Raw genomic sequence first — 26801 nt, forward strand, 5'->3', positions numbered from 1 at the left:
CATAGGTCTCTCACTTCTACATTCATGTGTTCAGGTGTAGACACCCATCAATACCTGATCAGCCAATGCCATTCATCACACACCCATAACGATGCTAGCACAAAATTGTACTTGACCTGCATGCATGCCTATCACATTCAATGTATTTGTCATGTAGGTGGACTACAAGATCATTGGCACCATGCTGGTGGACAAATGCCCACATATTCCTACATGTACATCACACTACAGGGATGTCCCAACTTGTCAACAAAATGGTGCATCACTGTGTTGTGTGAATGACGGTGTGTTCCAGTGCCATTACATACACAATTGTGCACATCTAAGTCACATAAGGAGCTACATGTGGTTTGTCATCACCTTGTTTACACAGTGCTGGCCACTGAGTGCCAGAAGCCTCACAAGATATGACTCTCTGCTCGTGCATGGGGAACCAATTAAATGTGACACATTGTCACCATGCATCCTACTCTGCTTTCTGATGGTTTTACAGCTCATCACTCCTAGCATTAGGTGCTGAACTCATGACTCACTCACACTTAACACTTCAACACTACACAGGACAGACAAAATCACACTTACTGGATACATCTGGGTCCTCAAATCTTGCCACTTCACCTATGGGGTTGGGGGAGGTCCACCTGAAATATATGTGTGGAAGATCCATGGTTAGTATCACATCACTGTCACTACTATTGGACAACATTTGGCAGTATGTATTATTTCAGAAGAGTGAGGTATTCATCTAGGTTGTGGTCAGTGCAGCAGACACACCACTACACACTCACAATGAGACTGTCACTCTGGTGAATGAGAGCCATACATCAGCTCTCTTACACTGGGCCTGAGACTCATGTAGTGCTACACCCTGCAACAACCATGTGTGGCCAATCTGTAGAAGACGGAACTCCATGGAATGAGGGGGACTTGGGTGACAGATAAATGTCACGACCCTTGTGCTCTGCAAGACAACTGATTCAGGTATTCTTGCTTGTCCTGCAAGGCACACAGAGGCACTTAGTGGAGGGCAAGCAGCTAAATAGTCTGCAATTTACATGCATTGAGTAATCCATGACTGAGGTGTCACAGTTGGCTGATGGCATCAAATGGCCCATTGCCAGTGTCCCCCAAAGCCGGTAGTCCCCCTTTGTAAACATAATGGCAGGGCTGATGTATGTGAAACTCTGACATTATTGCACCATACCTGGATTGTCGTACTTAGTTATCACAATTTAGTCACAAATGGTATGCTGGCAGTGTTTAACCTTATCATACATGACACAATGCTGGGGCACCGATGTTGCCATGGCCCATGAAATGTGTGACTTAGTGATGGATGCACATGACTATCCTAACTTCTGACTTGCATTGGTTAAATGTTAGGATATGTGAAGCCCATGTCTGTACTGGCACAGTGACACTTCATTCTAGTTGCATGCAACCTGTCCACAAACATTGCATGCAGCACGCCAACAGATCTGCTACTGTCATTCAAGTGCAGTGAACAGTAATTATTTAGACAAAGGGGTACTCACCAACAGGGTCACCAATCACCACACCAAGATGGTCCAAAAGATGCTGCTCCCTGCCCACATGATCAGTCCAGCGGTGCTTCAGCTGATGGCCATTATGACTGTGGGGTGCACCCTCTTCAGGTGGTGGAGCACCTTTCCCAAGCGCTACCTTGCCTCTTTACAGTAGCCCTGGATCACATGGCCACCCATCTCTAGCATCAATGGGAGGGGGTGGGCTACCAGCCAAATAAAGCCTCCAAGCTCCTCCTCCCCCATTCTGGTCTGCCTCCCCCTGCCAGACATTGCACTGGGGTACAGGTAGAATTTTTTTTATAAAGTACAATTAAGAAACAGAAATAATGAAAGAACACTTAACACCCAAAAATTCACTAACCCAACTAACCCACCTATAGAACTAACCCAGGCAGACACCGAAAGCACAAGTACAAGGTAAAATACACTAAACTGTCTAATTCACAGACACTGTGACAAATGACAATAAAATAAAATAGTAAACACGACAGGAGGGACAGCACAAGATAGACTAAATCCCAAAACACAACCACACAATCAAAAGAGGCACAGACTGTAAAGAGAAAGTGAAAGTGCACCCGCTGTACCATGCCTGTAAACAGGATATCCTTTTACATCACTTGCTGTACCCTTGCGACACGATTCCTGTTATGTGTGTATTTTTTTGACGCATCTGATATTTGCGTGAGTATTTCTGATGCATTACTTACGTGCGTCTATTCAAAAAGACGCATTACCCTAATGCGTCGATTTCACAGTAAATCAGCATTGTGAGGATTGCGAATATGGAAAATACGCTAAGGGCCCATGGGTCATGTAGTTTGCGTTTGCGGATATTTCTGACCATTTGCATAATTTTCTTTACTCTAATCGTGATTGCATGATTTTGGGATTTGTTGATGTATGCACCCTCTATCAACATATTAATTGTATGTGATGGGCTGCAGTATGGCATTTTGTGTATGGCCACATGTGATAGTCCATTGTACAATGTGATTTGTGAGTGATTGTTGTCTTACACCAATGTGTGTGTTACATAATCAACAGCATGCAAATGTATACACGTCATGCATATGTCTATCTGTGTGACAACAGTGTATCCACATATGTATGGCAGTCAGTACTCTGCAAGTGTCATGGTATGTGATTTGTGTTCACTTATGTGCTGTGTGTAGATGTCTTACAGAGCATCACATTTCATACGACATTCACAGCTCAGGGATTGTTGATGATGGCTGATGCTTGCAAATTGGCAAATGTTATGCGACAAAGGTCTGCGTATGTTGATCTTGAGTATATGGATGACTTGTGTGTGGACTACACATATGTCTGACATGTGTACATCTTTGCTACATACTGTGATTGACACACTCTGCCTACATTCCAACCACATCATGTATTGAACACAACAGACAGTTGAAAATCATAACATTTTGCTTTGTAATTACAATTACTTTGTGGTGGACCTGCAGCCATAGCTGCATTTGTACTCATCCATTCTGATGTGCATTCCCTAGACATGTCCATGCAAAGTGTGAGGTCATCTGTACCCTGCGACAGGACTGGGCCCCATGGCAGTGGCAGGAGTGATTTCCATGGATGTACTGTGCATGCTCCATTTCTCCCATTGCTTGTCATACCTGGGCTAATCATGTTGGGCATTGTCACCAATGATGTCCCCACCTTGTCACACATGCTCCATGCAGCCATTGCAAATCTCACACTGAGTTGTTAGTGGTCTGTTCAAACATTACAGTCTCACCATATTTTGACATCCACTGCCTCATGTCTGGACCCCTTATTTAGGTCATTTTTAGACATGTTGTTGTTGTGTGTGATGTGCTATTGTTATACAAGTTGGCAACATGGATGTAAATGATATGTTGTGGTCCATATACTATGTCTTTCAGTTGTCACAGTCAAGTGATGGGGCTAATTGTGATGTGAGTGATGGTAGAAGTTTACACTTACGCTTCACATGTGATGTTGCTGCAGTACTCTTCAGATTTGTATTTGTGACATGCTCCCTGAGGTTAGACTCATAATCCTAAGGTATATGTTTAAGAGATTGAAGACACCAAAGCCAGGTTGTGTGGATGAGTGAGATGCATATTGACAAAATATACAAGGTGAGTTATGTGATGATTATGTGAAGAAGTTCTGTACAATTTGCAGTCTGTGGTGTATACCAGCAGCTGTGTTGTGGTCTTCCCCCTCATTTACTTCTCCACCATCGTCCTCCTCCTCCTCAGGCAGGTCATCAACCTGCTCATATAATGGTACGTTCATCCATACACATATGTTGTGCAGGATGGCACAAGTCAATATGATCTTGCAGACCATTTCTGGGGCATATAGGAGGCTGCCTCATGTGATATCCAGGCACCTGAATCTGGACTTCAGGATGCCAAATGTCCTCTCCACAATGGTCCGTGTCCTTCGATGTCCCTCATTATATGCACACTCTGCTGCTGTGCTTGGGTTGTGAAACGAGGTCATTATCCATGGCTGTATGTCATTACTCATATCCGCTGAAAAAGATTACAGGAGTAAATCATTGTAAGGGCTTGCAAGAGGTAAGTCAGGTAGCATGGCAGTTGATATTAGGATCTGGTTGTGGCTCATATGTATTTGTGGTTTGGTGTGAGTTACTAACCTTGTGTGATCTTTCCTCAGCACTAGGTTGTTGGACATGACAACCTTTTTTATGGGTCAAGGACCTAGAACACTTGATTTGGATTCCACGCCGATAGTCATTATGTATGTACCATGCGTTGTGTAGTGCACTTTTGTATCAGTGTGCTATCAGTAGTGGGGACATGACACATCCTGACAACACAATGGTTTCAGATGTGGTGGCAACATGGTAGCACTACAGTGCCTGGACACCCCATCCCTTTTGACATGTGTCATTGCAGATGAGGTGTAAGACTTAGGGGGTCATTCCGACCCCGGCGGGCGGCGGGCGCTGCCCGCCGGGCGAAAACCGCCCAAACACTGCACCGCGGTCAAATGACCGCAGCGGTGATTCCAACTTTCCCGCTGGGCCGGCGGGCGATCTCAAGAAGATCGCTCGCCGGCCCAGCGGGAAAGCCCCTGCAAAGAGGAAGCCGGCTCCGAATGGAGCCGGTGGATTTGCAGGGGTGCGACGGGTGCAGTTGCACCCGTCGCGATTTTCAGTGTCTGCAAAGCACATGGCTATCTGCCAAGTGGAAGTGGATGTATCTGTGCTGTACGGTACACCGCCCTAGACATACGCTTTTTTGATGGCCAATTGGCTCTTTCTGTGTATGCATCCGTGTGGAACATGCATTTGTGCCACCTTCATCTGAGTTCATAGCACTGTCTACCTCCTATTTGCAAACTGCATACTGTACCCCTGGGTGGTATTTTTTTGTTGGCACTTCCTGAGGTCTTAGGGGACAGCAACATGTGAGTCTGCACCTTCATGCCATGTATCTTGTCGTGACAGACCTGCAGTGAGAAACATTGCACACCCCTTCCACGCTACATGCAGCAGGGGAGGGTGGTCAATTTAGAATGTGGCATCAAGTAATGTGCAGATGGTCATCTGCCAAGATGTACATACAGTGCAGGCCATGACTATGGAACTGTGGGCCATTACATTGTTCCCTTGGTGTTCCAGAATGGAAGCTAATGTTTGTGTCAGCCATGAGGTGTCCAAGTGTGTGTATCCCATTGTCACTGGATGATCAACAAAACTAGCAGTGTCTCTCCTATCTTCCAAAACATTAATGTGGATTTCCACTGTCGACACATGCACAGTGCATGCTATGGGATGTAGCTCAGCTACTTAGCAAATGTGTCCCATGGAACAGTGCAAGTGAGGTCAGTGATGTCCTGTTGTCTGCTACTGGGTCCCACTATGACATCCATGATCTGCACTGTCTGACTTTGTCTCTGTTCCCTGTTAGGCCATTTCTTGTACCTGGTAAAGACATGATGGTGTTGTGAGTCAGTGAGTGTTCCATGTGAGGTTGCACTACAATGACTGTGGTTCCACTTCTAACACATCTGGCACATGGTATGTGTTGGTGATTGATCTTGTATTCCTATGTGTGTGAGCCACTGCATCAGGCAGATGTCTCTGCACACTACAGGTAAGTTATGTATGTGTTGATGAGATGCAGTAGATATTGGCACAAGGTGTGTGGTGTTTGATGTTTGTTCTGGCAGTGATTAGCATGACGTGACTTGAGACATCTGTGCCTATTCGGAAGTTACACTTGTGCACTACTGTTTGTATGGTGTAGTGTGTGTGATGTGTACATAGTGGGCAACCTGAGGCCACTTGTAGTGGTCGGTGTGCCTGTCAAGTTGTGGGTGTGTTACGTACATGTGGGTGTATGTATTGGTGTTGTGCACTGATTGTGCTGTACTGCAGCATTTTGCATATGTGTTATCACCTGCACATGTGTGTATCCCTGGCCATATGTTACTGTAGTGGTGTATGTCTTGTGTGTCCGACAGGGTTGGGGTGTTGTGTGTACATTACTAGATTTGTAGACTTAACCACAAATAGGCCATTTCCAAACTGTCCATCCTGGAACTGTTCATTGATCGTACTGTGCCAGAATATGTAGGCGTCATGGACACTCCCAGGATACTTGGCCAAAATGTTTATGAATAATCCGCAGTGGTCCACTTTGCCCTGCACATTTATGGAATGCGTCTGCTTGCGATTCCGGTATAAGTACTCTGTTGCTGCAGGTGGCACATGTCAGACATGGGTGCAGTTAATTGCACCTAGCACATACAGGAAGCCATGGATTTGATAGAACCCCTGCTTGTTCTCCCGCTGCTTTTGCTGGGTGTTGGGGAATCTGTGGCAGGGTGTCAGGGAGATTATGGTGTCTTAGACCTTTGGCAGGAATGCAGCGAACGACGGCTGTGAGACACCAGCACCCAGTGCACCTGTTGTTTGGAATGAGCCACTTGCCAGCATGTGCAGGACAGCGAGCAGCTTTGTTATCAGTGGTATGATGTGTGGGGTCTGCAGGCTGGCTGCAATTTGCGGCTCAATGTGGTGCAGCAGGTGTAGTATGGCTTGCCGGTTGAGTCTGTAGGTCCTAATAATGTCCAGGTCCCGGAGTACAAGGAGGGTTGTCCTGGTTCTGAAGACCCTCTCCTGCCTTCTGCGTTGCCTTTGTGGGCTGAGTTGTCGTGGTGGTGATTGCTGGAGTTGTTGCTGTCCTCTGGGCCGTCTAGCAAGCTGTATCAGTATCACCTCCATCCTCTCCTGTGGGTTGTAATGTTGCTTCTGTGTGTTTTCCTTAAGTAGAGGTGTGTTTGCCTCATTTTAACGCCTGCCCTGACCCATTTGTTAAATTTTGAGGCAAATCGGAGTTAACGTAATTTTTTGGGTCCGCCTCCCATCCGTGCGCCTTTTTTGCCTGGGTGGCTAAATATGGCGCTAGGGTGTTTGATTCATTTTTGGACAGGAACGCCTACCCTGCATCTCACTGACGCAAGGAGGTTTCACACACCTGAAAAATGACGTTAACACCATTATTTTGACGCTAGATGGGTCTAGCGTCAAAATATAAATATGGAGTTAAGTTTGCACCAGATTTGCGTAAAAAAATGACGCAAATCCGGCGCAAACAGAGTATAAATATGCCCCTGTGTCTCCTACATCTATCCCAGTCAATGAGCTTGTTGTGAAGGCACTGTCTTCTTTCATTGTCTGAGGTGGTGGCTGTTGTGCCATGACGTACTACTCTCTCAAATAACTTTAAGGCTGTGGTGCAGAGTATGGAGGAGTGAAAAGTGTTTGCGAAAAAGTTGTGCATGGCCCCTTCCAGGTCAGACTGCTGCTCCATCCTTATTTGCAGCAGTTTTTGAAGGTGTGTATAAAAAATGCTGTCCCTACGTCACTGGACAGGGGTCATCGGGGTACTACTTTGTGATGTGTAAAGCTGAAGTTCGGTGCATATCTGTTATAAGTCTTGACCTCTGACAGCAGACCTTATGTGAAAACGGCAACCTTCTTAAAAAGGTTGAATGGAGAAGGTCCACAGAAGAGTATTTGGTGCAAGCATCTACAAAACCTAGTCGGGCTTGTACGTCAGAATATTGAGATGTCCAAAATCTCAAGTACGAACATATCATCAAGGTAAGTATAGAAATGTAAGCATATATTAACTATTCTTAATTCCACACCCAAGTACCTATTTATATGTACACATACTTATCTTCACAATATTGTGGTAGTCAATCTTCTGGATTCAATATTTTTGTAGGTCAATGTAAAAAACTCAGGTCCTGATTTATAATTTTTTACGCTAAACTGCGCTAACACAGTTTAGCGTCAAAAAGTACACCGCCGGCTGGCGCCATTCCAAGATGCCAGCCGGGCGTCTTATTTATGGAATGGCGCAATCCGGCGCAAAGGGTGGGCTAACGTCATGGAGAATGACATTAGCCGGGTGGGGGTGGCAGTAGGGGGGAAGGGGGGTTTACACCAAAAAATGACATTAGGCTGGCTACAGTAAAAAAAGATAACTCTAACCAGCCTAGTGTCATTTCTTGACACTAAACCTACCATACCACATGACTCCTGTCTTAGAAAAGACAGGAGTCATGCCCACCACCCCAATGGCCAGCACAGGGGACAAGGGTCCCCTGGGCATGGCCACTGCACCCAGTGTCATGTATGGGGGCCCATTTCAGGGCCCCCAATGGCACTTTAAAGAAAAACAAAAAATACTTACCTCTACCTACCTATACTTACCTGGGATGGGGTCCCCCATCCTCCGCTGTCCCTCTGGTGTGGGTGGGGGTGTCCCAGGGGCCTGGGGAGGGCACCTGTGGACTTATTCATGGTGTTCCACCATGGAAATAGTACCACAGGTCCCCTAACGCCTGCCCTGACCCAGGCTTTAATTAATGGCTCTAAGCAAGCTTAGCGCCATTATTTAGGCCCGCCTCCCTCCCGTGCACCATTTTGCACGGGAGGATAAATAAAGTGCATGGACTTTAGAGTCATTTCTTGCCCGAGAACGCCTACCTTGCATCTCATTGACGCAAGGTAGTTTTCCGCAGGCAAAAATGACTTTAACTCCAATAATTTTATGCTAGAAGGGTCTAGCATCAAAATATAAATACAGAGTTAAGTTTGCACTGAAATAGCGTAAAAAATGACGTTATTTCAGCGCAGAGTATAAATATGCCCCTCAGTGCTTTAGTAGCACACCTCTAGTAGATGTCCTACATCTTTGTCCTGCATGGTGTTCAGCTTTCCTTCTCTGGAGATGGCAGCTCTGGGAAAAATGAGGATTGACACATTGGAAACTGGCTATTCATCTCTACTACTTGTATATTCAGCTCTTGTAACCATAACTTGTCTTGAATCTGGACTTGGCTTTGACAATTACTTTACATCCCTAGTAGGGTGCTGGAGAACTCTGTAGACCATGTTGGTCGGTATGACATGCTGGTTCCTCCATATAACTAGGCTTAATTGATGTTTTGCCAGACTGTCCTGATGTCCTTTGTGGAAGTGTTTTGAGCAATGGTTCTGTTCTGTGGCTTTAGCCAATTGAAAAGGGGGCATTTTGCAAGGCACTCTACATTTTGTCTTGAGCTATCACCATGGGACATGCACCCTGCACGCACTCTTTCATCAGGTTAGCTGATCTCTTTTCTGCTGTTGTCCGAGTGAGAGTGTGGCACGAGAAGTAGCTGCCTGGATTATTCACACTGGTCGACAGAGTAGATTGAAAGTGTCCATGTGTAGTGATGCATCCACTTTTCTTACATTCAAGGGGGTCGAATGTGGTATGGAGCTCCGAAATTGTGATATCAGAGGTTTGTGGTCAGCAGTGACATCAAAGGTGTTTCCCAATAGTTAGAGTTGGGAATACATGCAGCTGTATTTGATTACTAGAGCGTCCCTCTCGATTTGTGATGACATTCTCCCAGCATTTGGGAGGGTTCTGCTGGCAAATGCGATCGGGGCACAGGTTCTCTTTTCTCTGCTCCCGCAGCGGTACTACAACAAGACAACATGGCTTTGCTGCGGTTTTAGTGTCAAATACTTTATTGTAGATTCTTGTACTAGGACATAATTTGAGGCTCAAAATGTAAAAGATACCGGAGATTATTGCCACAAACAAACAGGGGCTTAGGTCTCCCAAGGCCATACAGACAAAATACTTTCTCAATACTTAAAGGAGCACAGATGCCAAAGGGATTAGAGAAAATTTTACTAGAAATTACTAGGGGACTGAGGGTCCCCCTTCGATAGAGACAGGTATTACCCTGTGCTGGAAAGTTGCCCTATCTGCAGGCTCACCTCACATATTTCTTTGCCTGTTTGCTAAACTCTGTTTTTGCGGGCTTCAGAACTCTCTGCACTTTACCCTGGCTAACCAGAGGTAAAATGCTTGTGCTCCGTCTTTCAACATGGCACATTGGTATACACCCAATTGGCATATTTAACTTACGTATAAGTCCCCAGTTATTGTTCCAAGATGTATCCAGGGCCTGTAATTAAATGTCACAAGTAGACCGCAGGACCTATTGAGTCATCGAATACAGTGACAATGTAAACATGACTGTAGGCCTGCCACCAGTAACCTGGCTGTGCAGGTCTTAACTGCAAACTGGTCCTGTCAAAATAACCCCCTTCACAGACCTAAACCTACCTTTAAATAGTTATAAGTCACTGTTAAGTAGGCCTTACTGTCCATATGGCAGGGTGCATGGTATTTAAAAGCAGGACATGTAAAAGTGTATTGTCAACCATGTCCTTACAATGGCTAGCCCCTCAAATCTATTTTTATTGTATTAGGTTTGGCTGTTCTATAGGAAAGCACTTGGGTGCAATATTAAATAATAATACTGTATCTCAGGAATGGGACTAGCTAGAAAAAAATAAATGACTAATATTAATAGTTCTTAAAAATCGAATTCAATTATCGTCTGATTTTTTTCTAAATATTACAGAAAAGTAACTTTTAAAAAGTTACTTTTGCCATGCCTGTAGCCCCTGAAAGCTGAATCTACATACTGCATACCCAGCATTTGTTTTTGAACATGTCTTTATTGGAATGTGTTATAAGTATACATACCATAATTATATCATGTACTTATCATTTGCATATCTAATAGCTTTCCACATGTCACGGTTGGTTATTGTTAGTATTAAATGATTATATAGCTCTTCTTCCATTATCACTCTTACCAACTTCAGACCTACATTATTATATAATCAAAATAGAAAGAAAATGGCAGAGAGAAAAGGAAAAGAAAGGAATATATATTTAGGGAGTATTCACCCAAGAATCATATTTTTTGCCAGGACCAATAAAGGTCAATAGTGTTATTATCAATACCTTGTCCCACCCGCTGCATGATTACAGTAACAATAGTAATAAAACAGATTTATAAATATTCCCTTCCATCCGAAGTGGTCTGCCTATCCATAAATACATAACCTTCATTGTTCCATTTGTCCGAGTCCGTTTACCCACCTTGTGTCCTTTGTCCTGACGTGTTCCGCTCCTCTTGAGTCATTCATGACAGCAAAGGTAGGCAGTATGCGGTGGAGGGCAGGACATGGTAAATCTAATCCTGTTGTTTACTTGATGTATGAAAGGACCCCCACACTGCTTCAAATTGTATTAACTGAGCTTGAACTATGTATATTCGCCTTTTGTATGTAACTAGCTGAACAACTCTGTAATCCATTCCTGGTGCATGACTGTTTTGAGAGAACGTCAGTGTCGAAGTATTCAGATTTCTGCTACCATTAGGACCTTTTTCAGTGAGATGTGGCATCTTCAGTGTTAGATATATCATGCAGAATGACTAATTTGGTCAATTCTCTAAGGTAAAATAAATTGTATTGTATTGTTTTGTGCAGTTTTTATAGAGCGCGTTCCGGCAAAAATCATCGAAGCGCTAGTCCTTATGAGTTATAGGTAGACTGAAACCCTCCCTGGTAATGGTAACTAAAAATCCAACCTAATGCGAACAGAGGCAAGTTTTTATTTTCTTTCTAAAAACAAAATACGTCTCTGTCTGTCTTATCGTCAGTGATAGCGAATTCCAGAGTCTGCCCGCCTCAACTGAGAAGGCTCTATCCCCCAAAGTGACCCTGTGACAGTGGGGTACCAAAATAAGATGACTGGATGAAGATCTAAGAGTCCTGATGGTAAATAAGGTTGGAGGACTGAACTCAAATATTCACAGCCCTCTGGGTGATAGGCCTTATAAGTTAGGCAGAGAGATTTAAACTTGATCCTTTTATCGACAGATAGCCAGTGAAGCTGTTTAAGACAGCTACTGGCGGAGGACAAACGGGGAAGATTCAAAATCAAGCGAGCCGCAGCATTTTGGATGAGTTGCAATTTATGAAGGACAGATTTGCTGATATTAAGCAATAGAGCGTTGCAGTAGTCCAGTCTAGATATAACAAGTGCCAGGACCACTGGAACTTTCAGATTTTTAAGCAAAAATGGAAGAATTTAAACTACATACACTGAGAGAGATAGACAGATTTTCACTTTGACCTTTCCACAGCCTGCCTAAAATCAAACAACACATAACAAGTACATGGGTCCTATTAACCTAACTGAGGAGTGATACTTCACTTACCCTACTTTTCTTGCAGAAATCTAATGAGAATTGGATAGGTCATAGGTCACCTCACAACGGGCCATATGCATGAAATTCCGTATTTGAGATTTCCAAATTGCAAATCCATAGAAACCTCTATTTGGGAATCGTAAAACGGTATGTATCTATGGATTCGCATTTGCAATTAGGAAATCGGAATTTTGGAAATCGCAAAACAGGAAAAGTCACATTGTTGTTGCAGAATGATGATGTCAGACCAAGAGGCTTATAAATATAGGGTGTGGCCACTACCCAGAAGCCTAGGAAGGTGCTGAAAGTAAGGAGTACTCCTGCATCACCACTGCCAGTTTATCACACCATTCCTACATAAGAACATGCCGCAGAAGATGGGGACAGGAACTCATGAAGCAGGATGAGGAAGATCACATTCTCAGAGAAGGTGCTGGACTTCCTGACACAAGACTGTGTCTCCCATACGGACCAACTGTTTGGGAAGGCTTCCTTCATAGTCCCAGAAATCCAAGAAAACAAGATCGGGACCAGTATCCTCGAGAAGGTAAACTCCCTAGGACTCACCCAGAGGACCCTCCCAGAGCTACGCAGCCGGTGGTATGACCTGAGGTCCTGCACAAAGGAGAAGGTGGCCAGCAGGATGCTGAGAGACGTGGAACAGGTGGTGGACCCTCATAACACCCCCTTCTACTCCTATGGAGACACTCATCAGGGACCCTAGAACCAGAGAGTGTAGCGGGCAGTGGCGGTTGGTGATATTAAAAAATGGTGGGGTGCTACATACAGTTAAACAAACACACATTACAAAATTACATTAAGACATACATTGCAGTAAACAATTAAGAAAGAAGAAATAAAGAAATTATGTTTCACTTACCTTATCCTGCAGCATGTCCTCGATGCTCTCCAGTCCCTGCCTCCAGACTCATATGAGCATGAGGTGACATCACACAGCCAACTACCTTATCCAATTCACGCACTGCTCTTGTGTCGTTAAGCATCGTGAGTGAAGCATTTGGATTGGCTGGAGCAGGGTGCCTCATTGCTCTGAAAGGCACTGGAGTCCTGTGCCTGCTCTCCAACCCAGCTGTCTAAGACAGTTGGGTTGATAAGGTTGAATTGTGCATGTCGGGCTGGCAGTAGTAAAATAGCCGACCAAACCTACAAGCACACTTTAAACTGAAGTGCCCACTCCTCTTTGCTGCCAATCAACAGCAATGATGCACTGGCCTTGCCCCCAAGCTCCGTTCAGCAGAGGGTACAAAATAAAATGGTAATAAAATCATGTTATCACCATTTAATTTTTCACTCTTTTTGCAGCAATGTGTGTGTGTGTGGGGGGTGACTAACATTAACCATTTAGTTACACTAACTATTCATGCATTTCCATAGATCACAGCCTGGACATGTCAGGAGGCATTTCAGCCGAAGGGGCTACTGACACTCAGGTTGAAAATGAGAACACAACAGCACCATCCACTTAGCCCATCATCCCATCTCCAACTACCAGGAGAACAACCATCTCACCACTGCCAGAGTTTGTGGACAGTGATGAGGGACAATTGTAGAGCAGGGACCCTGCAACATTGGAGAGTAGGTCACACAGACAGTGGAGAGGCCAAATATCTACAGTCCATATTGATAACATGTCAGAAGACACATCAGAGAGGTCTCCTGTATTTGGTAGCCTGGAGAGGTCCATCATCTCCACACAGTGCCTGCAAACAAAACAAATAAGGATGGTGAATTGGCATGTGCAACAAGTGTCTAGGTCGAAGCAGTAATTAGAAAAAGGACAGGAACGGTGGCTAGCTGCAATGGAGAAGGAGCACCATGTGCAGAGATAGGGGCACAGGCAGTACCTGGCAAGGTTTGATTCCTTCACATGTTTCATCAACCGATTGGCAGTAGCCACAACAACACTAGCAAGGCGGACTGTGAACATATAGACTGACATAGGGCACTGCTGTCAGGACAGTGCATGTCGGCAAGTGCAGGTGACCGCATCCCTTCACAATATATACTGAGCCACAAGATCTGTATCCCTAACATTCTGCCCCAACCTGAGAGCAAAGAGGGATCTAGCCTCAGTGACACATCCATCCAGGAGGCATGAAGTTGCAAGCTTTTATGCCGACATACATCCGGGACTGACATGTCAAAAGTTTGACATCCTAGTGCTGTGACAAGACACCCCAGAGGCTGAAAGAACCACTGAGCACTCAGAGGAATTAATCGCATTTGTTTTGTTTTGCTTTACATACTTTGTTGCATATTTTGTCATATTATTACATCCAACAAAGATACAGTTGATCCTTTCGTGAAACAATGTTGTTGCTACCAGAATAAAAAGGTGGTCTCTCAGTTATGCACCAAGCATTTCCATCTGTTGTTCTGCCTCATTATTAGATGTTTTAATTACTTTCCTCAGGAATAGTTGTTGATGATCTCTGTGCATCGTGCTAGCCCCTCTGGTGCATGTTACCCTCCTGCTCTACTCGTAATGGTAAGTCATCATCAGAGTCGGAATCACGCTATATGGGGATGTCGTGCACACCCTTCTTCTTTGCAATATTGTGCAGAATGGCACAAGTGAGAATTATCTTTCAGCACGTCACCCGTCTGTGCAATGGTGCCCCACTAGTTTTGTGTAGGCAGCAAAATTCTCTCTATGATTGAGCGCATTATCCTGTGTCCCCTATTCTACTGCCTTTCACTTCTTGTCCTTTTAGGCAGGTATGGTGTGAGTATCCAGGGATGCAAGACACATGAGAAGGGAAACCATCAGGTCACATTACACACTGTCCTGGCCACTGTACTCATTGCGTCTGCGATTCTCTTACCTAGCAGGAAACCATCATCAAATGTATTCTACCGAGGCGGAACATAAATGAGTTGTGGGTGCTGCAGGGAATCTAGCCACATGATCTGTTATGATACAGAAGGCATCACATACTACCTGTACATTGAGTGAATGTGAACTTTTTCTGTTCCTGTAAATTAATTCATTTGCTGAGGGGGTACATTTGGCAATATGTTTGCTATCAACAAAGCCTATGACATTCAGGAATTGTGATTCCGGGTAGAACATCAATTGGCTTATTGCAAGAATTGCAGGACATTGAGAAAAGATATATATTGGTTAGGTTTGCTCACTATGATGTATGGTAACTGGCAAAAGAATCTGGAAAAGGCACTTTGTGACACTTCCCCCCAAACTCTGCTATGACCCCCGGTAACTGCCAGGAGCTAAGAGGTGTAGGCAGCACAATACCTGCACATGTGGCGGGATTGTGTTGCTTCTGAGTGTAGGGCCCTGTGGCTGAGGTTGTAACTCAGCAATAAAATCAAGAATTACTTGACTACTGACTCTGTATCTCTTATAAATCTCATCCTCAGTCTGTTCACACAGGGTGACCCTCACCGTAAAAATCCTCTCCTATCTCATCCTCCTTCATGGCCTCCAAGCCAAAATCCTCATTTTCCTCACCAGAACTTACAAAGTCTCCATTATGAAAGAGCTTGATGCATTTTGGATACTAATTTTTATTTAGCACCTGGTTACCACCTGATCTGAATCAATGGTAATTGCATTTCCTAAATGCCCATTTTGTGACTAGTCACAATTAGGAAATCCGTTGTACATGGAGCTATTGATTTGCAATTTGGAAATCCCTATTTGCGATTTCCTGTGTGGCGATTTCCATGGTGTGATTTCTACTAGGTAGAAATCACATTTTGCACAACTGAAAATCACTTACATGGGTAAAATGGCATTTTGCATTTCCTAGCAGCCCGAATTTGTGATTCGCATTGTTAGGGAATGGAAAATGCCCCTTATTCCTAGGCAGGGATTAGAGTAGTCTTTCAAAAGGCCAGCGACTCTGTGGGCGACAATTTAGGCCAAAAAATGCTGGCAAAATGATAAGGATTGATGACCCATTATGTTCATCATGAATCCGTGTAGGATTGTTTTTTAATCCAATCTGGGGTACCCAGTAAATAAAAGGGAAACCTCTTGGGTATACCCTGAGATCATTTTAGGTGAAATATTTGGATCCCTATGATTGAACAATTGAATTTTTATCAAGAACTCCTGGCTAGCGGTTCATTCCGCCAAGATGGTATTTACCAACCTCAGTGTGGCTAGGTCACTGATGATGAAGCATGCCACAACGAAAGGGTGAGGTGACCTATCCAATTCTAGTTGAATTCCTCCAAGAAAAGTAGGGTAAGTGGAGTATCATTTCTACGGTTGATAGGACCTATGAGCTAGTTGTATGTTATAGGTAACATAAACTAGCATTATGGAGTACTTACCACATGTCCCTCCTGTATTGCTCTAGAGTCCTACATGAACATAGCATGTGAATTTGGTCACAGTCCAATTCCATACACCTCCAGCACTTATCGTCCAAGACCAGTCTGGCTTTTTTTGAGCTTGTACGGGGACCATTACCAGTCCAAGTACGAAACATTCATTCTGGTTTCTCATAGTGTATGATCGTTGTGCTTCATGAGAGCCAGCAGTCATCATCTGTATAGTCTATCCCTAGCCTCGACTGTACATATCTTTGAATTGCAGATCTTGTAGGAAACAAGTGAAATGCATCAAATAGAATCAGAGATAAGTTTCAGACCATGTTCCTGGGTTTTCCACCTTGTGATTTTGTATTTGTGCATTTGAGTATGAGTGAATCAGGTAGATAAGTTAAATCAGAATCTAGCCAATTCCTCAGACAATGTTTCAACTGGCGGTATGTCCAGTGAGGGAGTGTGGTATCCCATATTCCCATATGGTGTGTCAAAGGGCTTGAGGTTATTGTCCTCACATAAATACCCTATAGTTTGCACCCTCCCGTGGGTCTATCCATGGGTATATCCCCATTTTCTTGACTGTACATTGCAATAACTTTTTATTTAGTATGTGGGAGGTTCTGGCCTGTGATGTGTCAGGTGTGTACCCTAATTACCGTCCCATATTGTTGCTGGTTACTGTGCCCACCGAGACCCTCCTCAACTTTTCTGCATCTACGTTTGACAAGTGTGTCTCCTGGAGTATGGCTATGTCTGGTGACTTGTTGGCTATATAATTCCAGAGCTTTTTCCATTTGATATCCTATATCATGGCATTCATGTTTAGTGAGAGTATGCGTAGATTCTTTCTGCGATCATGACAGACTGAATGTTAGTTATCTATTGGCTGTGGCGACACAAAGCTTGTGGTATGTTGTGGCAGCTGTGGAGGTGACAAAGGGCTAGGTCTCTGTCTTACGGGTTCTCAGCATCAAGTAAGTGTAGGTAATGGTGGACGTGTCCCCAAATGACAAATCAAAGGGGTACTGTTGTCAGAGGGAGAGGGGTGGGAATATTCACAAATGTGGTGTGCAGGAGGTTCTAGTGATGATGTTAGGTAACTCTTAGCTATGATGCACTTGGGGCATGGTAAGTGTTTCGCACACTGTTTCACACAACTATGTCTAACATAATGTTGTTTGTAATGGGCTCTTGTAATGGACTAGCACTTCTCCCTCTGCTGAGCTACCCCGGTATCCAGTATACCTCACATTTTACAGTGTTAGTCCATGGAACTTGGTCAGTGTCCTATAACTTAGTATCATCACCGTTTTGGGAGGGGGCACCAGCAAGGAGGAGCGACAGAGCAGCTGTTGTGGCTAATATGTACTGATCACTTAAGGACCCTGTTGGGAAGTGAGAAGGGGGTGGATAGACAGCTCGGGGCAAGGTGGTGTATGAGGCGGACGCAGCAATCAGGTGTGGATGTATCTTACCTAATGTTCCAGTTGGGGAGGTCACCTCCTCGTTCTACACCCCCTTTTCTCTGAATGGGCCTGTTAGACCTTCAGGAGGGAGAGCAACCTGCCTCTGGCATGCATTAGAGAAGTCATCCACCTGACCTTCACTTCCCATTGTTTTGTCATGATAGTCAAGCTCTGTTGCTCTGAAATGAGGTAATCAGCCATATTTGTAAGTCCTTTGGTCCCCAAAGTCTCTTCTCCAGCACAAATGCCCAGGACATCCCCTGGGCACGATGAATTCGTGTCTCTAGTGTCAAGGGATGCCAAATTAAGTTGTAGGTTTTCCGGCTCCTCAATTTACTGTTAGAAGCATAGTGCTGGTTCCAGTAGACTATAACGAATGTCCAATTTATGGAGCATGGATCTCATTGCCAGAAATGTTTTCCTTAGGATTGTTTCCTGAGAAAAGTCCACAGCTATGTACATTTTACTTTCTTTGTAAAAGAACAACCCATTTTGTGGCTTGGCTGCTATTAAGAGATTTGGTAACTGTAAAAAAAGGCCCAGTTCTTTCCAAAGGGAAAGAAAAAGTTTTTTTCTATGAAAAAGCTGCCTGGCCCAGTGGTGTTGAAAGAGACAGAAACTTATTGGTTGTGGTGTTTTATGGCTACTGTCTTCTTGGGGCATATGTAGCTCATTGGAACTCTATTGGGGGTCTGAACATCAGGCCTCTTAGCTCTGTGAGAAGGAGGAGGGGCTAAAAAACTGTTCATGTCATTTGTTTCCAGTCCTTCTCGCACATCCAGGAACCTGGCATTATACGCTCTGCTTCTGTCTTCTAACTCAATTAAATTTCTGTACCATCCACAGCTCCAATCCCAGATCCGGGCTTCTTTAAAGAGTGTTTGTCCAGTCTTCCAGGTCAGCCACTTTATTCTCCATCACCTTTAAATGTATCAGAAACACAATAGGTACCACCCTAAAGATTTCATCTCACTATGAATTGTTTTAGTGCCTTCATGGACCGAGACTATTGCAGATTTGATGGAAGTAAGTTCTCTCATCAGGGTGTTCAGTGTAATGCATGCCATACCTGCATGTGGCAGTGGGTAGATCGTAGAGGGGACTCTTAATCACTCAGCTGAAGATTTATCGAAAAAGATGTCTTTGAGCCCTCTAATTGTATGCAAGGTGTGAGTTAGTGTGGACTCATCATGGGCATGCCAGGAATGCTCCAAGTCTTTTCAAGACCAATGTCGTCTCCTGATATATTGTTGGGGGTGGGGGGTGTTGGGTCATTAATCCCATTTAGTGGTCCCCTATAGTTGTCTATAGGCACCCAAGACTCCCAACTTGCCAAGCAGCAGGTTTAGAGTCACCAATCAATCACAGAAATTATCTATCCTTAGTCCTCTCTGACCACTGTTGCCACCAGAAGTTTTCTACCCCTTGATTCCAGTTACGAGGGTGGGTCTTTCCAGAAGGAGGGGGTGTTTACATCACTGTTAGAAAACCTTCTTTCCTTTGATATCTTTATGAGTCTTCACACTTAGGCGGTCATTACAATATTGGCGGTAAAAGCCGCTTACCGCCGTGCAGAAGACCGCCAACACACCGCTGCGGCTGCGGAAATCCGCCACAGCTATTATGACCCACATCTCGGAATCTGCCAAAAGTCAGACACCCACACAAGTCCGCCACACCAAAGGTCAGTGATAAACTGGCGAAAACAAAACCTCCACTGTCACGCCAACAGAAATACGCCCACACTATCACGACACACGAATCCACGCAGCGGTCTTTCATCCGCCATATTCCATTGGCGGTACACACCGCCACGCTCAAAATACACACACTCTTACAAAACACAGCCACATTGGACAATTAAAAATACACACACCTGATACACATACACACACCCCTCCCACACACTCAATACAATATAAAACACACACCCACATCACCCACAAACCCCTATGACAATAAATTCCGAAAGACGGCCAGAGAGAGACACCACCAGCAAGAACAACAGCATCCACAGGCACACAACACCATCACCCACACAACTTCCACACACCTCACACAACACACCACAACATATCACCCCACTTATCACCACACACTCCACCCCACACATCACCTACACCACCCCATGGCACGGCAAAGACACCCCAGGTTCTCGGAGGAGGAGCTCAGGGTCATGGTGGAGGAAATCGTCCGGGCAGAGCCACAGCTATTCAGAGTATAGGTGCAGCACACCTCCATAGCTAGGAAGATGGAGCTATGGCGAAGAATAGTGGACAGGGTCAACGCAGTGGGACAGCACCCAAGAAATTGGGAGGACATCGGGAAGAGGCGGAACGACCTACGGGGGAAGGTGCGTTCCGTGGTCTCAAGACACCACCTGGCGGTTCAGCGGACTGGCGGCGGACCCCCACCTCCTCCCCCACAACTAACAACATGGGAGGAGCAGGTCTTGGCGATTCTGCATCCTGAGGGCCTCGCAGGAGTAGGTGGAGGAATGGACTCTGGTAAGTCAAAGCTTTACTATTACATCCCCCACCCTACCTGCATGCTATCACATACCCCCACCCTCACCCCCAGCACCCCAACTCCTCACATATGTCCCAACATCACAAACCACACATCCCAACACCAAGCCCTGCATGCAACAACAAAGCATGGACATCCATCACCAAAGCATGCCCATTGCATATACCCATACACCCCCCTAAACCATCATCACACAAGCTCCCACACAGAAATGCTAGCACTGGGGTACACGGTCACCCACCCATTGCACACCATTACACACACAGATTTAATAAACATCCTTTTATACCCCTGCAGGACCCCTACCCAATGTCACCGCACAGGAGGGTCCACACGTGTCCACACCACCAACAGAAGAGGCCCACAGTGATGACAGCACCTCTGTCCAACTGGATCTAGATGACCAGCCCGGACCATTGGGGACCTCTGGACAGTCGGTTCCCCTCACACAGCCACAGGCCACCACAGACCTTCCCCCCTCTGGAAACACCACCACAGCACCCACCCAGCGGGCCCATACCTCCGTCCCCAGGACACGTCAATCAGCAGTGTGTCCACCACTACAGGGAACCCAGGATAACCCACCACCCCAACAACAACAGGGACCTGGGAGCAGTGGCAGTGGGCACACGGTCCAGGGGACGGAGGCCCAGGAACACAGGGGAACTGGGAGGGCTGCTGTGCGACAGGGGGCGGACAGGCCAAGGGAACCCACTCTCCACGAGGCCCTCTCCTCCATCATGGGAGCCTACCACCACTCCCAGGAGACAATGGCAACTGTACTGGCCAAGTTTCAGGAGACCCAGCGCATGCAGGAGGAACAGTATATGAGCTTCAGGGAGGAACTCAGAACCATCAGCTCCACCCTGGGCACCATCGTTGGGGTGCTGAAGGAAGTACTCAACACCAGGAGGGACACTGTAGTACTACAAGGGGCCCCTGACACTAGCATGGACGATGAACTGCCCACCACCTCCGCCGGCACTAGTGGACAGGACGCCCCGCCACAGGACCACCACACCAGCACCCCACCCCCTGCAGAGGGAGAACCACCCCGCAAACGGTCCCTGAGATCCAGGACAAAGACAGAGCACGATGCCAAGACCCCCGCCAAGAAATGAGACCACCCTGATTGTCATCCTACTGTCCCACTTTGTCACCCTGTCCATAATTAAACTGCCCCAGCTCCACTTCCTATGCCCATATGGGCAATGCACCTGTGAGACTAATAGATTGGACTCTGCCATGGACACTCCTCCGCCATCACCCCTCACCATTTCACTACCCCCTCCAATATTGAGCATTTAAATAAACACACCTAAAGCACAAAACGATCTGCAGTCTGTCTGTGATTTCAAAATAGTGTGTTAGCAATTAAAGTGCTAAAATGTTTTTTAAATAGTAATGTCAACATACCTATGTCACACAGCTCTAGTCCATGAGGAATCTAAGCAGATGTCACACAGTGGGACCCACATCTGTGAAATCGTAAGGGAAAGTGACAATTCAGTGACCATACACTGGGTGAAAACGACAGACAGGAGAGAGGTAGTAGTGTCAAAGTACATGTAGTAGACAGGTTTGTATTCCTACCTGTGTCTCACTGGAAATATTACAGGATCACTGAGTCCCTGTTGTGCATATCTTCTTCCTCTGCTTCGTCCTCATCACTGTCCACAGGCTCCACAGCTGCCACAGCATCGCCATCTGGACCATCCTCCTGCAGAAAAGGCACCTGGCGCCGCAAAGCCAAGCTGTGAAGCATACAGCAGGCCACGATGATCTGGCACACCTTCTTTGGTGTGTAGAATAGGGATCCACCTGTCATATGGAGGCACCTGAACTTGGCCATCAGGAGGCCGAAGGTCCGCTCGATCACCCTCCTAGTTCGCCCATGGGCCTCATTGTAGCGTTCCTCTGCCCTTGTCCTGGGATTCCTCACTGGGGTCAGTAGCCATGACAGGTTGGGGTAACCAGAGTCACCTGCAAATGGCGAGGGACAACTGTTAGACACACACTAACCTGTAGGGATAACCCCAGACAACCATTCCCAATGACTTGCTTCCAGGTGCTCACCTAATAGCCACACACGGTGCCTCTGGAGTTGACCCATCACATAAGGGATGCTGCTATTCCGCAGGATGTAGGCGTCATGCACTGAGCCAGGGAACATGGCATTCACATGGGAGATGTACTGGTCTGCCAAACATACCACCTGTACATTCAAAGAATGATAACTCTTCCGGTTTATGTACACCTGTTCACTCCTGTGGGGGGGGACCAAAGCCACATCGGTCCCATCAATGGCACCTATGATGTTGGGGATATGTCCCTGGGCATAGAAATCACCTTTCAATGTAGGCAAATCCTCCACCTGAGGGAAAACGATGTAGCTCCGCATGTGTTTCAGTCGGGCAGACAATACTCTGGACAATACGTTGGAAAACATAGGCTGTGATATTCCTGATGCCATGGCCACAGTTGTTTGAAAAGAGCCACTTGCAAGAAAATGGAGCACTGACAGCACCTGCATTTGAGGGGGGATTCCTGTGGGATGGCGGATTGCTGACATCAGGTCTGGCTCCAACTGGTTACACAGTTCCTGGATTGTGGCACGGTCAAGCCTGTAGGTGATAATCAAATGTCGCTCCTCCATTGTTGACAGGTCCACCAACGGTCGGTACACCGGAGGATGCCGCCATCTCCTCACATATCCCGGCGGACGGTGCCTATGAAGGACAACAGCGAGCACAGAGTCAACCAACTCAGAGGTACGTACCCACAGTTTACACAGAACACCATCCATACACAAGAGGTGGCCTGTATGTGTGTTGAGTCTAGGCCTAGGTATGTGTGATGCAGTTGAAAATGAAGCCATGTGGGCCCCTGAAATGGCGGCTGCCTGACCTCTAAAGTGGGACAATGGGATGTGAGGTAACTGCGCTGGCGTTGTACACCGCTGCGGTAGGCGGTCGAAGACCGCGGCACAATTCTGCTTTGGTTAACATTGGACCCTATGGGTCCCAGGAGCCAATGACGATGTACGCCGGCGGTGACGGTACGCACCGCCGCGGACGTGACCGACATTTTCTATTTGTTCAATCACTCAATACCTGATCTTCGACAGGAGAGGACCTACACTGCAAGTGCTGCTGTGACCTTGGTCTGGAAGAGACAATGGCTCGTGCGTCTGGGGAAAGGGCCCCTGCCTTCACATTGGAGGAGTTGGAGAAACTCGTGGACGGGGTCCTCCCCCAGTACAGCCTACTCTACGGTCCTCCAGACAAACAGGTAAGTACACAGGGAGCATGCTGTATGGGCTATGCCTGTGTGGAGAGGGCTGGATGTAAGAAGGAAGGGGGCAGAGTGCTGCGTGCATGAAAGACGGTGAATGCATGTGCCACATGGCAAGGGTAGGGATGGGGGCCAATCACTTTGCAGTTGGTAATGACTTCTCTTTTTCCCCTGCACATTTCACGTAGGTCAGCGCCCACCAGAAGAAAGATATTTGGCGTGCCATCACCAAGGACGTCCGGACCCTGGGGGTCTACCACAGACGGAGCACCCACTGCGGGAAAAGATGGGAGGACATTCGCCGCTGGAGCAAGAAGACGGCGGAGGCTCAGCTGGGGATGGCCTCCCAACGTGGGAGGGGTGCCCGTCGCACCATGACCCCCCTGATGTTCAGGATCCTGGCGGTGGCCTACCCGGAGTTGGATGGGCACTTGAGGGCATCACAGCAGACACAAGGGGGTGAGCACACTCTCATTCTGCTGAATTTGCACGCAGTGGAGGTGTCTGGGTGGGGGAGGAGGGCTGTGGGTTTCCCTAGGCCAGGGCGAGTTCCGTAGGCAAGGTCCCTCCGTAAGGCAGTCCATGTGGCACCCCACCCCACCTCTGTAGAGTGCCAAGTACAGCTATTCATGCCCCTGTGTCATCTATGTGTGTAGATGTCGCCCATAGCCTTGTAGGCCATTTCCTAGGAATTGAACAGAGGAGCCCAAGAGCGCGGCGTAGTGCAGGGGGCTTCTGTGTCTGTCATGTCCGACAACGGTAGCGGGAATCCATGCACTCAACATGTCTTTCTTCTGTCGCCCCCCCCCTTTTTGTGGTCTCCCTGTTCTTGTGTGCATTAGCATCATCAGGCGGAGGAGCAGTGGCACCAGAGCACGAGGGAGCTGCATCCCACATGGCCCTGGAGGGCGAGACTACGGACTCGGAATTCACCAGTGTGACGAAGGGCGAGGGGAGCTCCACGGCGGGGACAGGAGCTGACACCAGCGACACGGACTCATCCTCTGATGGGAGCTCCCTTGTTGTGGCGTCAACATCTGTGCCCCCCGCATCTACAGGTACATCCTCCACCCCCCCTACCAGCACCGCCCTCCCAGCAGCCCCTCAGCCTTCGCCCCGTGCCCGCTCAAATCAAATCAAATCAAATCAAATCAAAGGCATTTGTATAGCGCACTGCTCACCCGGAGGGTCTCAAGGCGCTGGGGGGGGGGGGAAACGCTACTGCTCGAACAGCCAGGTCTTGAGTTGCTTCCTGAAGGCGAGATGGTCTTGCGTTGTCCGGAGGTGGATGGGGAGGGAGTTCCATGTCTTGGCTGCCAGGTAGGAGAAGGATCTTCCTCCGGCGGTGGCTCTGCGGATGCGGGGGACGGTGGCGAGAGCGAGGCTGGCGGAGCGGAGCTGGCGGGTGGGCTTGTGGAAGGTCAGGCGGCTGTTGAGGAACTTGGGGCCCAGGTCGTGGAGGGCCTTGTGTGCGTGGGTGAGGAGTCGGAACGTGATTCTTTTGTTGACGGGGAGCCAGTGCAGGTCTCTCAGGTGTTCGGAGATGTGGCTGTGTCGGGGGATGTCCAGGATGAGTCGTGCTGAGGCGTTCTGGATCCGTTGGAGTTTCTTCTGGAGTTTGGCGGCGGTGCCGGCGTAGAGGGCGTTCCCGTAGTCCAACCGACTGGTGACGAGGGCCTGGGTGACCGTCTTCCTGGTCTCGGTGGGGATCCACCGGAAGATCTTTCGAAGCATGCGCAGGGTGTTGAAGCATGAAGATGAGACGGCGTTGACTTGTCTGGTCATCGAGAGGGAGGAGTCCAGGATGAAGCCTAGGTTGCGAGCGTGGTCCGTTGGCTTGGGGGTGGCTCCCAGGGCGGGGGGCCACCAGGAGTCGTCCCAGGCGGATGGTGATGATCCCAGGATGAGGACCTCCGTCTTGTCTGAGTTCAGTTTCAGGCGGCTGTTCTTCATCCATTCGGCGACGTCTTTCATCCCTTCGTGTAGGCTGGCTCTGGCAGCGTCCGGGTCGCTGGTGAGGGAGAGGATCAGCTGGGTGTCGTCGGCGTAGGTGATGATCTTGAGGTTGTGTTGACGTGCGATGGTTGCGAGGGGGCTCATATAGACGTTGAAGAGGGTGGGGCTGAGCGATGACCCTTGTGGAACTCCGCAGATGACTTCGGTGGCCGCTGACCGGAACGGGGGGAGGCGGACTCTCTGGGTTCTTCCGGCGAGGAATGAGGCGATCCACTCCAGGGCCTTCCCCTGGATGCCGGTGTTGTTCAGGCGCTGTACCAGGGTGCGGTGGCAGACAGTGTCGAACGCTGCGGAGAGGTCCAGGAGGATGAGGGCCGCAGTTTCCCCATTGTCCATTAGGGATCTGATGTCGTCTGTGGCTGCGATGAGGGCGGTCTCCGTGCTGTGGTTGGCTCGGAAGCCGGATTGCGAGTGGTCGAGGGATCCGTTGGTCTCGAGGAAGGCAGCTAGCTGTCTGTTGACGGTCTTCTCGATGACTTTGGCAGGGAACGGGAGGAGCGAGATGGGGCGGTAGTTCTTGAGGTCGGAGGGGTCTGCAGTTGGTTTCTTCAGCAGGGCACTGATCTCGGCGTGTTTCCAGCACTCCGGGAAGGTGGCGGTGTTGAAGGAGGCGTTGACGATGTCACGGAGGTGGGGTGCGATGATGTGGTCAGCCGTGTTGAAGATGTGGTGTGGGCAGGGGTCCGTAGGGGATCCGGAGTGGATGGTGTTCATTGTGCGTGTTGTGTCTTCGGTGCTGACTGGGGTCCAGGTGCGGAGGGTGGCGGGGGGGGCATCGGTTCGGTGGTGGGGTTTGTGGTTGGTGGGCCGAAGCTGTTGTGAATGTTGGCGATCTTGTCGTGGAAGAAGGCTGCGAGGGAGTCGCAGAGGTCTTGCGAGGGAGTGATGTCATTGTTTCCGGCGTCGGGGTTGGAGAGCTCTTTGACGATGCTGAAGAGTTCCTTGCTGTTGTGGGTGTTGTTGTCCAGTCGTTCCTTGAAGGCTGTCTTCTTTGTGGCGCGGATCAGTTGGTGGT

This window comes from Pleurodeles waltl, chromosome 4_2 (assembly GCF_031143425.1).
Source record: "Pleurodeles waltl isolate 20211129_DDA chromosome 4_2, aPleWal1.hap1.20221129, whole genome shotgun sequence".
Classification (NCBI taxonomy): domain Eukaryota; kingdom Metazoa; phylum Chordata; class Amphibia; order Caudata; family Salamandridae; genus Pleurodeles; species Pleurodeles waltl.